Raw genomic sequence first — 16,895 nt, 5'->3', positions numbered from 1 at the left:
TGCGTTACACATAAGATGTGTGTTAAGAACCTTTTTATCATCACAGTCTGCACAAAAGAAACTTAACCTGCATGCAATGACTTTTCCTAAAACTATTTAGTTTTCCAGAAGCCTGTTTTCTAGGATAGACCAGTGCAGCAGATATGGATTACACCATTAGTCTCTGTAAGTGAAACTGAGACCGCTAGAAAAACAATTTGTGGAGATGTGATCCCCATCCTTATGATTCCTTCCCTGCATTGTTCATATTCAAGTCATTTAACAGCATAGCATCTGCCAAGAATCAACCACCTTATTCACAGTATCCAATTCCTCCAAATGTCAGGTAGCTCTGGATTAAAGTGTGCTGTGCTGACAGCAGCTGGTGAAATGGTTTATTTCACACTTTGGAAGGCACTGTGAATAGTAACAGGTCAGTAACTCTTACTGACGTCTGCAAAGTCCTTGATGAACCTAAGTTTACCCTCCGCAATAAAGAGATAAGACTAAGAAGAACTAGCACACACATACATCCACCTGCTCTCCTTTAGTGCTAGTTGCCTTAATACCATGATGGGCTCCATCAGGCTAGGTGAATCTAGTCCAAGGTATGTTTGAAATCACAAGCAGTTAGAGGGCTGCTTTGGACAAGTGCACTGGAGAGTAGTTCATTTGATGATGTACACTTGACACACTTGGCAATGTGGTTGCAACTTTGGAACAGGTTATGTGTGATGTCCTCTTCTGCGCTTAGCTTTCAGGGCTTTGCTTTGTGACTTGGCTGGTAAGTTCTGGAAGTACTAGATTGCAAAATCGAGCCCTAATCCTCATTTACCTCATCCTACTTTGAACTACTGATTTATTTCCAGTGCCTGCAAAATCAGTGCTTATAGTTTAAGGCTCTTCTTCTCCAAACTAAATAATCTTAATTATCACCATTTCCACCTCACAGTTGAAGCATAAAGATTAAGTGGAATTTATCTGAGGTTTAAAACTGGGGGGGGGAAACAACTTTTAAAAAATATGACATAAATCTGTGTCCCATCTTTCTACAGAAACTTTTCTCTGCTCATAGTTGTTTCCCTTGGCAAAGCCAAAAGTATGAAACCTTCAAATGTGGTATCCTAATTCTTGAACAGGTGTATTACTTTGGCTTGACAGAGGTCACCTCTGTGGAAATTGCTGTTAGCATGTCTAGCTAGCGCCTGGACATTTTACACATTCTCAGGTTACTCTTTAAGGCATTTATATGAAAGTTAAAATTATTGCTGCTTTTCCTTGGCTCTTGAAATTCTAACCTGTCAAATTAAAGTGGATCATTAAATGTGCCTCTTGCACTTTCTGATGCACTTGACTAAGCCCCAAAACAGTTCTGCTAACCTCTATGAATTTATGCACAAGTGGATTGACGTGATTAGCTGTTCTTTTTAGCTGCTAGAGAAAGCATTTAAGATTCAGAATTAGCAACAATACCATAATAGATTTGAATCCCCATGAATTTTAGTGGATATGAAACTTGAGGCTGTACACAAAGAAAGAGTTAAATACTTAAAGGAAAATTCAGGTGAACTTCAGTTGCACACAACTGTGACTCTGGAAACTCCTGTTGCCTGAACTCTGAGAATCACCCACACCTTGAACCTGGTTTCTGTCTTAGGTTGTGCAGAGCTGCTTCTGCTGCTCCCCAGCATCACCTCAGTCCTGACAGGCTGAGCACCTTGGAATGCTTCCCTGTCTGAGAAGCCAGATGTCCTGCTGCCTTTTTCCAGGCAGGAATTGGGGGAGTCATATATCACAGACATCATTTTCATAATCATTTTCTTTTAAAACATGATCAAGTTTTTTTATTCCTTATCTCCAACCACATCCTAGTTGTTGATCCACTCACAGGTTCCTAAGAGATGAAGCATCAGTTCCCACCTTTGGGCTAAGGCAATTTATTCCCATGTCCTGGGAAGGGATACGTATGCAATGGTGGGACACTTTCTTTTGCACAAGTGCTAGAGTGACATTCATCGCTTTGCCTATTCCCAGCTCCACGGATGGCATGTGAGGAGCACAAAGTACATGAATGACCTTTGGGTCTAACGCAGAAACTCCAGCTCCTCTATCAGCTCACCAAGCAGATTTGTTTCCCTGAGCCTCCTTTGCAGGCCAGCAAGTCCTAAACAGCTTCCACAGCTGGAACAGAAAGACTCAGCACGTAATCTTACTTCCTTCATATATGATCAGTACCTCTTCGAGTGTCTAACTCTTCCCATGAGCATTATAAGCATCTTTTTTTTGTGGCACATAGTCTCCTTGGATGCTACGCTGCCATGCTGAAATTAGGTTGTTGATCTTCTATGTCCTTTCTAATTTTAGTCTATAACACTCTGTTTTCCCTCATCTCCTCCATATCCTAGCTGAAGTTGTGGTTCATGAAGCATGGCACAGTATCAGCAAACAAACATAACTTAGTCAATCACTGATTGATGATTCTAGTGGTCAACTTGAAGCATGTCACTGGGCCCTGCATGTCAGAAGCTGAGTTCTGAGAGTTTTCTGAAAAGCAGATCTCTCAGTCATCAATTGATATATCTGCTTTTTGGGTTTTTTTTGGTATGGGGGGGGGGGGGGGGCTTGAGCTTAATTTGACTGGCACAAGTAAACTCCCAGACTCCTTGTAATCAGTGGCAGCTCTGCCATTTCTTTCAAATTGCCACATATCTCTTTGTCTTGAACTTACAAAACCTATTAAAAAATCCAGTGTCAAACTCAGCAAATGGCAGCTGCCTATCCAATATGCTCAGAATTTCTGCTCCAGTAATATATACTGACATTTTATTCCATTCTGATATCAAACTTAAAATGAAGGGAACTAATTAGCAAAACCCACTGAAAACTGACAAGTGAGATGGAATCAGGGACATCAGTCTGCATAGCCCCAAAATAAGCAGAAAAGGAATTTAATGTTTTTGTATGTGTGTGTAAAGTTGTCACTGCCTTTTAGACTGTTCACCTGGAATGGGCTGCCCAGGGAGGTGGTGGAGTCACCGTCCCTGGAGCTGTTCAAGGCAGGATTGGACGTGGCACTTGGTGCCATGGTCTAGCCTTGAGCTCTGTAGTAAAGGGTTGGACTTGATGATCTGTGAGGTCTCTTCCAACCCTGATGATACAATTAATAGAAAGTAGTAGGTATCACAGTAAGTGTTTATCTAATTTAGCAGAGTGCCTTGAAGTCTGCTACTGGCTTTCTAGAAAGATTGATCTTGTCTTAGCTACTGATGTTCATTACACATTACATTTACATTTTTAGAAGTACATTTATATTGGTATTATTTTGTTGCTAGCAAATGTCAGGATAATTAACGTAAAATATTTGATTACGACACTAGAATTGATGTTTTGTCATTGAGTCAAAGCTCATAAAAATAAGCAGTGAAAAAAATGGTCAAATACTGCTCTCTTGATATGGTCAAGATACTCTGGTTGGTATATCCTTTATGTTCATTTCACTAGAAATGCACCTTTATCTGCACTTCAATGTTACTGTGCTTTTTTATTCTATGGGAGATAATACACACTAAACTGGAACTAACAGTTTGAACCTAGAAGTGATAACACTGAATATAATACTCTAATGTTAAAACCCAGGAATTTTTCCTTGCTAGTTTTACTCCTGTGAAATTATACTAAAGAGACAGAATTTATTCCACCAAGGCCTAAGCCAAATGTGTTTATTTATTTTTTACTTTACATAAGACACACAATGTCTTCCTCCCATGCAGTGAGAGGTAAGTAGACTGGAACACTGAAGATGAGCCAGCAGTGTGCCCAGGTGGCCAAGAGAGCCAATGGCATCCTGGCCTGCATCAGGAACAGTGTGGCCAGTAGGACAAGGGAGGTTATTCTTCCCCTGTACTCAACACTGGTCAGGCCACACCTTGAGTGCTGTGTCCAGTTCTGGGCCCCTCAATTCAAGAGAGATGCTGAGGTACTGGAACATGTCCAGAGAAGGGCAACAAAGCTGGTGAGGGGCCTGGAACACAAACCCTATGAGGAGAGGCTGAGGGAGCTGGGGGTGTTTAGCCTAGAGAAGAGGAGGCTCAGGGGTGACCTCATTGCTGTCTACAACTACCTGAAGGGAGGTTGTAGCCAGGTGGGGGGTGGCCTCTTCTTCCAGACAACCAGCCACAGTCTCAAGTTGTGCCAGGAAAGTATATGCTGGATGATAGGAGGAAGTTGTTGGCAGAAAGAGTGATTGGCATTGGAATGGGCCATCCAGGGAGGTGGTGGAGGCACCATCCCTGGAGGTGTTCAAGAAAAGACTGGATGAGGCACTTGGTGCCATGGTCTAGTTGACTGGCTAGGGCTGTGTGCTAGGTTGGCCTGGATGATCTTGGAGGTCTCTTCCAACCTGGTTGATTCTATGATTCTAATCAGTAGTTAGTATATGAATCCTATTGGACACCTTCCTCAAAGTTTCCCAGCAGCTGTTGGATAGATGCATAGTCTAAGGTCAGATAAAACAGGCAAAGGAAATTCTTGGTATGATTGCTAAAGCTAAGTTAAATGCAAATGGCAAAGCAAAATGTTTTGTATCTGACTCCCCAAAAGATCCTGAAGGCACAGCACTTGAAGACATTGCTGGTGCACTTGAGCATGCCCACAAGGGTGCCAGTCTTACAGAAGTGAAGCCATGTGTTTGCCAAAAGACTGCAGTTACATATAATGCCACTGTCCCTAGGGGTTACCTAGAGATTGACAGGGAAAAGATTTCTCTCACAACCAGGCAGAGTCTGTGCTTCTAGATCTGCGCAGAGTTTGGCAGGCTAATTCAGAGTGCTGTGGCAGATGCTTGGGTAAGCTGCCAGGGAGTGCAATGAGGAGCACTTACCTTCTGTATCCCAGCCACTCAGCTTCAGACACAGTAACCTCTGGCAGCAGAGAGGGAGCAAGGAACCACAGGGGAAATAACATCAACTGATAGTTATCTCAGCAGTGTGTGACTGCCCATGGCCTGACCCATTAATTGCTTTTGTTCCTGTATTTCCTGGATTTATTTTCAAATAAAATTACGTGGGGAAAAAAAGCCTGGTTTTCAATACAGGGAAATAATTAGGTGAGCATGATTTCCCACTCTTGTCCACATGAGGAACTACCCTAGCAGGTGAGCAGTTCCAAGAAAGACTGTTAAGCAAACTAATGCAGCTTAAAATTGTTGTCCGAGTTTAGTGGCACATCAGACTTTAGTCAGCTGTACCCATGGTCAGTAACTCTGCAAGAAACAGCAGGTGAAAAGGGCACTGCCAATGTTTTAAGAAATGACTGCCGAAAGCTAGAGGCAAAAGCTAAGGATAGGTTTTACTACGTACAGCAGCTCTCTCTACAAATTAGGGTCTTTAACCAAAGGCAGACAAAAAGGAGTCAGTTTTGCCATTGTTTTTGGCTCAAAAGTAAAGTTTTCAACCTTTGCTGTAGTAAGACTGAATTTATTCAGGAAAAACATCTTCATGAAGTCCTCGATTGAGGAAATATTATTCTCTTGTTAGGTCAGCCCATCCTGGTTTGAAAGCATCCAGTTGTAGCCAGGTGGGGGTTGGTCTCTTCTCTCAGGCAATGACCAATAGAACAAGGGGACACAGTCTCAAGTTGTGCTGGGGGAGGTCTAGGCTGGATGTTAGGAGGAAGTTCTTCCCAGAGAGAGTGATTGGCATTGGAATGGGCTGCCCAGGGAGGTGGTGGAGTCACCATCCCAGGAGGTGTTCAAGAAAAGCCTGGCTGAGGCACTTAGTGCCATGGTCTAGTTGACTGGCTAGGGCTGGGTGCTAGGTTGGACTGGATGCTCTTGGAGGTCTATTCTAACCTGGTTGATTCTATGAATTCACTGCTGAATTTAAGGAGTAGTACAAAGGGGAAGGCTCTCTGAGCATACAGACCCTTCAAACGAGATAACCATGAAAACTGAATGAGGCACTTGTGTGTTCTCTGAGAACACAATCTGCTGCAAGTTGGAGCCTCATATTTGATTTTCTTATTTGATAGGCTCTGCTAAAGCTAAAACAGAGCTTCACTACTAAAATGTTTCTGGTAATATTCGTTATTAATGCAGAGTTCAATGAATGTGTTTTATTATTTACAATATTGTAATAAGGGTGAGAGCTGCTGCTACCAATTTTCCTCTCTCCCCCTCTCCTAAAAAAACACCATTAAAAAAGAAACTAAGTAGGTATCACATCTCTCTACACTGCAAGTCTGTATTTTTTAATAGAGTGTTACATTTTGGGGTTGTCTTTACCCTGTAAGAAACATCACCCTCCTTTCTTCATCTTGTAAATCTTATATTTTGAGTAATATCTGAAAGACAGCTCAGCTCTACATTGAGACTAATGGTTAGCTAGCTAGTTGGCTTAGCTACCTAGCTGCTTCACTATGAAGTTCATCACTGCTGTGGAAGAAAGGCACACTTAGGACTTCAATTCATTACTGGAGAGTGGTTCAGCTTGGTGAAAGCCTCTTTATTTTCCGACTCCAGACCCGCCTTATACCATGACAGAAGGTGTCTGCCAATTGCTAAATAACATATGGATAAGCATACTTCTGGATTTACCCTGTATTTAAGTGCATTTTGAATTAAACTGTTTGTAACCAGGGTAAGCAGACAAGTGGAGTTGGAGGTTTCCATGTGTTTCACAATCCCATTTAGTATAATTCTCTTTTGAACCTACTTTATTGGTCAGACCAGATGCATGCTCTGGAAGAGATTAAAATAAGTAGGTTTGGGCTAGAATTACTCTTTCAGACATGATCTCAGTTTTATAGGCTACAGTTTTTGCAACTGCTTTAAATGAAAACTTATTTTCTTCATTCAGAGTTGTGAACACTTATCAGCAATGTTTGTTTCTAAATGAAGCTAAACAGCTGATGAACAGCAGATTTACTCCAAAAACTATCAATGATGAGCCTGGAGATAGCCTATAAATTAAGTTGAATGTAGCAAAAAAAAAAAAACAGGCTAAAAATGCTGGGTGGGAATTTCCAAAACATGAAATATGGTTTCTCACCAGTTGAAAAGTGAATGTGCCCTGAAATTAAGGTTTTAATTGACATATTATTTAAAAGAATGAAGGTTTTTTGGCAAACTTTAAATGAATTAAATACTTCAGTAGCATTTTGTGGGTTTACTTCAAATTCTATTTCTTTCTTTTTCATCTTATCCAGCATTTCCAAATCTAATGTCCAATTTCAATCAAAACCAAACTAGTTTTTGCTCCTGGGCAAAAAAAAACATCTATCCCTGTTACCAGTCCTATTTCCAACTGTAACTTTAGCAATGGTCCCTGCAGATATATTTTCTTTCATTTTAAGGATGACTGACCAAAATAATGTACCTGAAATATTTCTGTACATTTGTGGGCAAAACTATCCATGCTTTCATTCATACAGAAAGAACACTTTGTAAATTCATTATGTTCTGTTTTTCCTGCAGCATGTCATTGATCTGCAACTACTTTACTCCAAATAGCAGTCAGCTACTTCCAGAAAATTAAAAAGGAAAACAAACCAAACCACCACACCAAAAAAACCACACACAAATAAACAATCCCACAACCAAAAGCCACAAGAGGAATGACTCCTATTTTTGATAACATGAATGAGGCATCTTAATAAAAATGACAAGTTGCGTAAGCCACTGGGTGTGTTGGACACCTTTTGTATTTAACTCTTATTGAGGAATTCCTAAATATGGCTTAGAAAAAGATAATTATTATGCCAATGCAGTTAATTCTTCCCTGATAATGTGGTAGGAGCAGTACTGATACTACGGCAGTTCTTAGAGAAGCTCATAACTCTTGGAGAAATGCTTCATATTTTTGCATATCCTGAATAAATTTATACAAGAAATGGTAGAAAGGAGGTAGGGTTTTTTTTTTTAATTCATTATTATTATTACTACTATTTAAATTTAACCAAAATATAATGAGTTTAAGGTATGTACAAGAAAGCAATGGAGTTCTACTACTGTGTTATTACTGTATATTGTTGAAACAGTGTACCAGCCTCTATCAGAGATTAAATGTGTCCAGTTCACTGATTCAGATATAATTCAAACTGCTCCAAGATTTAGTAAGTTTCATAACTGCACTGACCAGAGCAGCAAGCTGGAAACCACTTTTACTCCAGTGGCTTCATTTTGCTTAACAAGGTGGGCGGGATATATTGGTCATGAACCTCCAATACGATCCCTAGAAGTATTTCCCAGAAGTTGACTGTTGTCATGGACTAATCATAAAGGGAAAGAGGAGTTCTAAAAAAAAACTATTTCATCTCATTCATTTTAATTATAACTTTTCTAAACAACTTCTTGGGAGTCTACTGTTCCAGATATCCTGCCTGCCTCCAGTCAAAAGGTTTGTTGGCTTCTAGTGGCCCATATCCAAGTGTAGGTGTGTGGTCTAGAAATCAGCTGGAGTTTGCAGAAACAAACTGCCACTTGTTTCTTTTCCCAGTAAGGGCTTGAAGAAGGCCAGCTTGGCTTGAAAAATTGGACAGAGATTGCAACACAAAGAGTACAGCAGAGAATGGGGATATATTCAGAATATATTCTCAGAAATGCCTCCCGTGCACAGCTCTGGCCACACTGAAAGGTGACCTTAACTTTTGGATGGAAAATGTGTGGTGCTCTAAATGGATGCAAACCAAATTCAAGAGGCCATGTTGAGGAAAGATGATGAGATATTCATCTGTAATAGTTCAATAGATGTTGTCTGTGTATCTGTGCCAGGAGTACTTAGTGTAGGTCACAAGTTTTTACTGGGTTCCAGGAAAACTGTTAAATGACCTTAAGTTTATTTTAATCCCATAAATGATTGTGCCTATTCCATGCAGCTCTCTCAGAGACAGCTTGCATTCCTGAGCCTTGTTTGAGTATGAATTAAACGTTTGCTTACTATTCCAGCTCTTAGTACAGAAATTCTCTGTAGCTGCATTAAAAAAAACCCCGACAAGTTAATCTCCTAACAGGTTCCCAACATAGCATAATTCAGATGAGTTCTTCAAACCAACAGTGCTGTTTCTGTTCCAAAGATATGTAGCTCACAAGCACACATTTTTTGATTAACATTATCACTTATTTTAAGACATACATATTTGCCTACTTGTTTTGTAGAAGCACCTTAAAGCAGGCTAGTGTTCAATCAACTGTTGAACATAAATTAAGCAAATAGTGAAACTTCTTTCTTAAAATCCTAGAGTAGACATCACAAATGTATTGAAGCATTCTTTCTTCAGAAAAGCACTTAGCCAAGTAATTTCAAGTAAGTACATATATAAGTATGCTCCCATTAAAGAACAATTTCTGAATTAAATCTCTGAAGTTATACACCTTAGATAATTTTTTTCCCTCTTCCACAGCTGGAATAAATGCATTAATGTCTCCCAATACTCTCTGTCTCTAGCTAAAAGATACAAGCATTTGAGAAAACTATATGCAAGGCATTAGTGATGCCATGTCTGCTGTATTTCTCAGTGCTGTGAAAACCCCTAGCAGTTCATAAGGCAGACTAAAGCACAGATCATTTCACATAGACTTCCTCACAATCTCTTCAGCTTCTCGATGAATAAAGTTGTGAAGGTACAGTTCTGACCTTGAGCCCCACAAAGGGTGGGTTTTATTGCCAGCTGATGTCCTATTTATCACTGTTTACGTTTTTATCCCGTGAGTTAAGTTCATCATGTGATGAAGTAGATTCCTTTCAGTGAAGATTTAATTACTTTTCACTAAGTCTTTCAAGTGCAGTTCTGCTGAAGAAATTCAGTACACATTTATGTTTTTATGTGGCTAAAGATTTGCATTTAATAGCTTTGAAAGGCTAGTTCAGAGCTACTCTAATTAATAACAATGATATAGTGTGGATTTTATACCAAATTAACTGTCAAACAACAAAGCCAAACAACAGTAACATGAAAGTTATAGTGTGTGCCTCGTTCCAAAACTAAATAAGAGAAGAAATGGAATGCAAATACAGAACATTAAATAGTTCATCCATAAATCAGGCTTGCTCCTCGTTTACAAACTCTTACCAGAAGTATCTGTCTTACTTAAAAATGCTCTGTGCATTAATTACAGAACAAAGGAAGAAGAAAGAAGGCAGAACATTGTTTTCCTGGTTATTTCATTTTCTAAAAATACTGATCACATCACTTAAGTCATTGTTGTATTTTGTGAAACAGTCCTACAAATGCCTGCGTTTCCACTTTTCTGAGAACATCTTACGACACCTTCTAATCACATTGCAGCGCCTCTGCAAATTAGAAGACTCTCTATTAACAACAAAAATAAAACAAGTAATGATCACCATATGTGTTACTTCCAGCTACTCCTTTCTGTCTTGCCATTAGAGCAAATGGCAGAGAAGACTGAGATTCTGATTAACAGGAGGAGCAACAGAGAACAATTCCCACTTGCTGTGAAGAAGGCAAGGAGAAGAGCTCACCTATCTTAGATGATGCCAGGGCTTGACATCTTAGAGTCATAGAATCAACCAGGTTGGAAGAGACCTCCAAGATCATCCAGTCCAACCTAGCACCCAGCCCTATCCAGTCAACTAGACCATGGCACTAAGTGCCTCAGCCAATCTTTTCTTGAACATACCCAGGGACAGCAACTCCACCACCTCCCAGCACAGCCCATTCATGGTAACACAATCAGAGAGGGAGACTGCAATGGGACGTCCTAAGGGTAGCAGGGAATCATATCATGAAGAAAATATGTGAATCTGATAGGTATTCTCATCTATTCTGCCTGATTACTCCTCCTGTTGTCCATTCCTCTACTCACTTTTCTCCTAATATTAGTGTTTCTTGTTCACTCAAATCTTCCCTTATGTTTCCCTTCTTTACTAGTACAACTCATCTCCTCGTGTTCCCAAATGTCCCTTCTGTTCTGGTTTTCTTTCTGAAACTACTGAGCTTTCAATCTTCTGGGGTACTCTGATTACATGTTTATCCCTTCAAAAAAATCCACATAAGCAGGCAGACAGTAGCATTTTCCACTCACTGACATTTATCTGCTACGTAATTTGTTAACACCAAGATTAATGGCAATTAAGCTACAGGTCCTTTTACTGCTATTACTAAATAAGTCACCTCCCACTAACGTACCACAACCTCACATCAAATGCATATACAGTGGCAGGAGGGGTTTGTTTTGTTGCTTTTATTTAATAGATCAGTTCTGTCATTGCACAGGTACACTAAATGCATGCCAAATCAGGCAGAGTTGTGCAGAAGAGCTTGCAGAGCTTTCTATAGAAGGGGACATCTGGAGACAGTCATTGTGTTTCGTGGGAATAAGAAACACAACTTTCCTCAGCTCAAAACTATCTGTCTCAGACTGGCTAGTTAGAAAGCAAAAACTCTTCTGTGGTTTTAACAGCACCTTTAAACAGTGCAGAGCCTTGCATATATTTATACAAGAGCTGCATATACATCCAAGTTGAACCAGAATATAAGGGTTCTTATTAAGTGACTCTAGAGGTCAGAACCACAGGCACTGAAAAGTTGTTTCTGTAATGTAAATGATAACATTTGCAACTAAAACTATACTGCTTTCTTTTCTAGGAGAACTTTAAATAGTTTCTGCTAGGTGGCTGGCACAACAGGCTGTGTGCAGATTGCAGCTACTCTCCTGGTTTTATAAACTGAAATCACCTCAATGAGATAACTTCCTTCCTTTCCCAGTGATGAGCACCTCAGACTATGCTTTATGGCACATCTAGTACCTAGTCAGTGCTGCACACATTGTGAATGAGTGAAGATAGATTATCCTACTGGGGAGGGCACAAAGGACTCCTGCTTCATTATGTTCATTGTTCTTTCTTCTGTGTTACAAGTCTTAAATACTTGGGAGATATCAGACTCTTCCCTGTCTTATGGAGGTGGAGCAAAGAATTCTTTGAAGAATCATAGAACCAACCAGGTAGGAAGAGACCTCCAGGATCAGTCAGTCCAACCTAGCACCCAGCCCTAGCCAGTCAACTAGCCCATGGCACTAAGTGCCAGTCTTTTCTTGAACACCTTCAGGGATGGTGACTCCACCACCTCCCTGGGCAACCCATTCCAATGCCAAATTACTCTCTCTGTGAAAAACGTCCTCCTAACATCCAGCCTATACTTCCCCCAGCACAACTTGAGACTGTGTCCTCTTGTTCTCTTGGTCATTGCCTGAGAGAAGAGACCAACCCCCACCTGGCTACAGGCTCCCTTCAGGTAGTTGCAGACAGCAGTGAGGTCAAGTGCAATGTTGAAGGTGGCTCTTTGTAATTGGCTGGGAATTTCTAACTGTTAGAGGCTATATATATTATTTCTACCATTCCTTTATGGAAAGCCTTCTCTACAGGCCAGACCCAGATCCTAGGTTGGCATTCCAACAAACCCATGGAGGATCTGAAGAACTGCAGCTTACAGCCACAATGGTGTGAAATAAGCTTGCTTAGTTCATGTGAAAATGAGGACAGGTTGAAGCAGAAGCACTCATGGTTTCAGATAACAATTTGTAAAAGCCTCTCTGTCAGGCAGCTTAATAAAGTAAAATCCTTTGCTGCATCACAGTCATCTGCTGCCCTGGCCTGGCTTCACAGAGTCAGGCTCTCACCTGGTACTGAATAAAGGCAGTTCTAGCTTCATTACAAAACAAACCAGAATTTTAGCTACTCTGACACAAAGGAGTGACATTGAGACTGGAATTTTGTTCCACTTACCTTGTCAGGGACTCTCAGACATTCCCTCCATGCTCATTCAATGCTTCGCAAAATGCTTCACAGGTTCAGTCCTGCCCTTTCTGCAGTGGGACAAGTGAGCAGAAGGCAGCAGCTAAACACACAGGAGCTCAGCCAGCACCTGTGAGTGATGTTAGAGCAATCATCAAGCCTAGCCCTACATAGCCGGGGGGCCACCAGGCCCCCCGGCCTTTGATCACCTCCACCATTCACCCAAAGTGCACACACCAAGGTAGGAGACTCACCAGTGGTGACTGGAGGAGGATCCTCTGCCCAGTTGGGCAAGCTTAGGGCTGCTGCCCCTTCTGGGGCTGATTATAAAGAGGAGCGAACAGGGAGGGTAAAGTGGTCACACCTGGTGCGGGAGGAGACTGCAACAGCACCCAGGTGCTGTGAGTTTGGGTGATAAAAGGGGGAAATGTGGTGTGGGAAAAGAGCAAAGCTTCTATTATTCACAGAAAGGGTGACTGGCATTGGAATGGGCTGCCCAGGGAGGTGGTGGAGGCACCATCCCTGGAGGTGTTCAAGAGGAGAGTGGATGAGACACTTAGTGCCATGTGTTAGTTAATTAGAAGGGTTAGGTGGTAGGTTGGACTCGATGATCCTAGAGATCTTTTCCAATCTGGTTAATTCTGTGATTTAACTGCTGGTATTTCCTAATCTCCATCTCTCTCTATGATCAGTATAAATTATATTGATTATTTTGCTCTTCTTTGTACTGTTGAATGTATTTGATCAAACACGTAATTTGAATGTTTTGCTCTGTTTACTGCAACATGCACAGCACTGCTTTATATGATATGCCAAGACATTTTTGTTACTTCAAATCCATGAAACTCCTCATTAACTAGTTTTATTATTATGGAGTATTTTGCCAGTGTAACACTGGGAGAAACACAACAGATTTAAGCTTAAAGCTTTCTTCATAATGTTTTTAACAGCTTTTGTTCCTTAAGGGCATGAGAAAAAGGTGTTGCATATGCATGCAACTTTGTTGCCAGTAAAGCTGAAATAAAATTAGTTAAAAACCTGGGGAATTCAGAGTTTTTATGGAACAGTTATGCTATTAAAAAAAATACTACAGTAATATAATTTCCATCCTATTTATATTAATTGACTAACAGATTGTTTCACAGAGGGTCTGTAAAAGATTTATTTCTCAAAAAACTTTCCAAAGCAAAGAGGAAGGCAGATGGAATAAGGTATAATTGTATGCTGCTCTGTAGTTTAAAAACATTCTGTTGACAGGAACTTGGTAGGAATAACACAAACCCCAGATTTGCAGAGACCACACTGAACTGCTCTAAGTGAAAAAAAAAGACCATAGAGGACTAATCAGTGTTTGTGATTCAGTAACTTGCTCCAGATCAATCAAGCAGCCTGTAAAAAACCTCAGATGTTGAGCCTGGCACAGCAGAACAGGTCTCTTCAGGGTCCCTTTGCAGTAAACAGAAAAAGAGACTCCTTCCAAGGACTAATCTCAACCACTCAAGTTCCTATCCAGAATCTTCTGGCTTCTGAGTCTCACCATGACAAGGCTAACACCAACCATCATATCCCAGGAACTGTTATAAGGAGTTACTAGTCTATTTAATATTTATGTAGGAAATTAGAAGTCATTTGAGAAAAAAAAAGAACATCCCTGCTTAGAATAGATTATGATAAAGCACTTGCATCCCCTCAAAAATGGAGTCATGTTAATTTTCACAAGTGTTCTTAGTGACTTCAGTCATACTGCATTGGTCACATAACATTGTGCAGTTATCTGCACCATTGCTGCAGCAAACAAGAATTCATATTTACTCTGCACACAGAAATATCAAATAAAGTTTGTTATCATTCCAAACATTATGTGGATATTTCCTCCTGTTCTCTGTGCCTCAAGCTACGCCAGGGGAAATTTAGGCTTGAGGTGAGGAGAAAGTTCTTCACTGAGAGAGTCATTGGACACTGGAATGGGCTGCCCGGGGAGGTGGTGGAGTCGCCGTCCCTGGGGCTGCTCAAGGCAGGATTGGACGTGGCACTTGGTGCCATGGTCTAGCCTTGAGAATTGTTGGACTTGATGATCTGTGAGGTCTTTTCCAACCTTGGTGATACTGTGATACTGTCTTTCTCTTCTAACTGTCCTTTGAGGATAGAAGAGGAGGAACAGACATTGCTGAGAGACAATTCAATTAGAGCCTGGCAGGGCAAATGCACATGTGACAGAGTATGGAGGAATAGTGAGAAGCCACTGTGAAAGTAACTTAGCATTAGTACTGCTGCCACTGCTGAAAATACAGGAAGCAGTGATGGATCTTGTAACTCAGAGTAAGCAAAGATGAGTGGAGTACACTTATTCGTGGTTCATATGAGAAAAGTCCTCTCTAGTCCATGCCATGGACAGCACTAACTCCTGCTTCACTGCCATTTATCTCTCTGAAAATGCTGGAGATTTTGTTTTGGTAACTTACACTACTTGATTCCAATTTTTAATATCTCAAAGTGCTTATTACCTATGAAATGGGAGTAGCTGACAAACCTCCTGATTTCCAGCAGCTTGTTAGGCAAACAGTGTTTATCTAAAAATTTGTTTCTTTGAATAGAGTGGTGATTTTTTTATGCTTTTTTTTTTTTTACTGGATAAGAGTGGGTCTCTTTTTGTTCTTTTAGGGTTTGTATATCTTAAGTGAGCACCCTTTCATAATTTAGCTCTTTGTGGATTGTGTAACGAGCTGTAAGAAATACTTGCCATTTCAACTGAAGTATCATAGCTGCATAGATGATTTGGCTGGAAAGCAGCCAAGAGGAGAGGGGCCTGGGGGTACTGATAGATAGTAGGCTGAAGATGAGCCAGCAGTGTGCCCAGGTGGCCAAGAGAGCCAATGGCATCCTGGCCTGCATCAGGAACACTGTGGCCAGCAGGACAAGGGAGGTTATTCTTCCCCTGTACTCAGCACTAGTCAGGCCACACCTTGAGTACTGTGTCCAGTTCTGGGCCCCTCAATTCAAGAGAGATGTTGAGGTGCTGGAACATGTCCAGAGAAGGGCAACAAAGCTGGTGAGGGGCCTGGAACACAAACCCTATGAGGAGAGGCTGAGGGAGCTGGGGTTGTTTAGCCTGGAGAAGAGGAGGCTCAGGGGTGACCTCATTGCTGTCTACAACTACCTGAAGGGAGGTTGTAGCCAGGTGGGGGTTGTCCTCTTCTCCCAGGCAACCAGCAATAGAACAAGGGGACACAGACTAGGGCTGGGGGATAGGTTGGACTGGATGATCTTGGAGGTCTCTTCCAACCTGGTTAATTCTATGATTCTATGATTTAAAATATGTATTTGTAAAATATAAGTATTCAGGCAAGAGTGTTAGTCAAGCAAATAATATTAAATGGTCCCTCAAGAAGGTAAAACATAGTTTAAAAAGTAATTCAGAAATTGTATAATAAAAATTGTCTAAAACCTACTTCCTTAAAAATATATTAGAAAGAATTAATTTTTCAAGAATAATTTGACCTTTAGTGTACTTCTTCTTTAAAGAAATCACTGTGCTGAGAAAGCGAAAACCCAAACAGAATGAAAAACAGTGCAGTACACAGGGGCACTCTCAGATGAATACCTGGTGAAGAACTAGACGTGTTCTGAATTTTTCTGAGCAGCAAGGTTATCCATTTAACTGGTGTCTCTTTTACTATCTAAAACTATGCGTTTTTTCCAGCCTAGAAGATTTCACACATGAGTGATAGTATCACATTCTGTAATTATCCTTCATCCTATGTGTTTGTCCCAATGTATAGCACTGCAGTTTTTCATCGTTAGAAAGAGACCAGGCATTTAAAACACTTCAAATATATTTTACATATAACTGTTTTCTCAGAATTCTTAGAACACATAGGAGTGTGTTTTAGTCAAGGGAATGTCTTCTTAGACATAGAAGGGGAGAAGTCATTAATAATGAAGCCAGGATGAGGCATTTAGTGCCATGGTCTAGTTGACTGGATCGGGCTGGGTGCTAGGTTGGACTGGATGATCTTGGAGGTCTCTTCCAACCTGGTTGATTCTATGATTCTATGAATACTAATCATTGCTTTGAGAAGAAGTGAGAGCAATAAATTATTTCAGAATTGTTCTAATTTAATTTTTTTTTCAAATGGCAGGTTGTCAGCCAAAATACAGAATTCA

At 40.7% G+C, this 16,895-nt stretch overlaps 1 protein-coding gene and 1 long non-coding RNA gene across 3 annotated transcripts in view; one reads left to right on the top strand and one right to left on the bottom strand.

Moving 5' to 3' along the window:
- Positions 1–13,020, bottom strand: part of LOC135174666 (uncharacterized) — a 136,534-nt gene extending 123,514 nt beyond the window's left edge. Inside the window, exons 1-2 of the long non-coding RNA XR_010302050.1 lie at positions 12,986–13,020; positions 12,723–12,861 (exon numbers count right to left, since the gene is read on the bottom strand). This is a non-coding gene — a long non-coding RNA (uncharacterized LOC135174666). The remainder of the gene's footprint in view (positions 1–12,722; positions 12,862–12,985) is intronic.
- The window catches only part of KCND2 (potassium voltage-gated channel subfamily D member 2), a 306,979-nt gene that overhangs the window by 228,394 nt on the left and 61,690 nt on the right, over positions 1–16,895 (top strand). The window lies entirely within an intron of this gene.

Source organism: Pogoniulus pusillus, chromosome 4 (assembly GCF_015220805.1).
Source record: "Pogoniulus pusillus isolate bPogPus1 chromosome 4, bPogPus1.pri, whole genome shotgun sequence".
Lineage (NCBI taxonomy): Eukaryota > Metazoa > Chordata > Aves > Piciformes > Lybiidae > Pogoniulus > Pogoniulus pusillus.
This window is presented reverse-complemented; position numbering and strand designations above follow the sequence as displayed.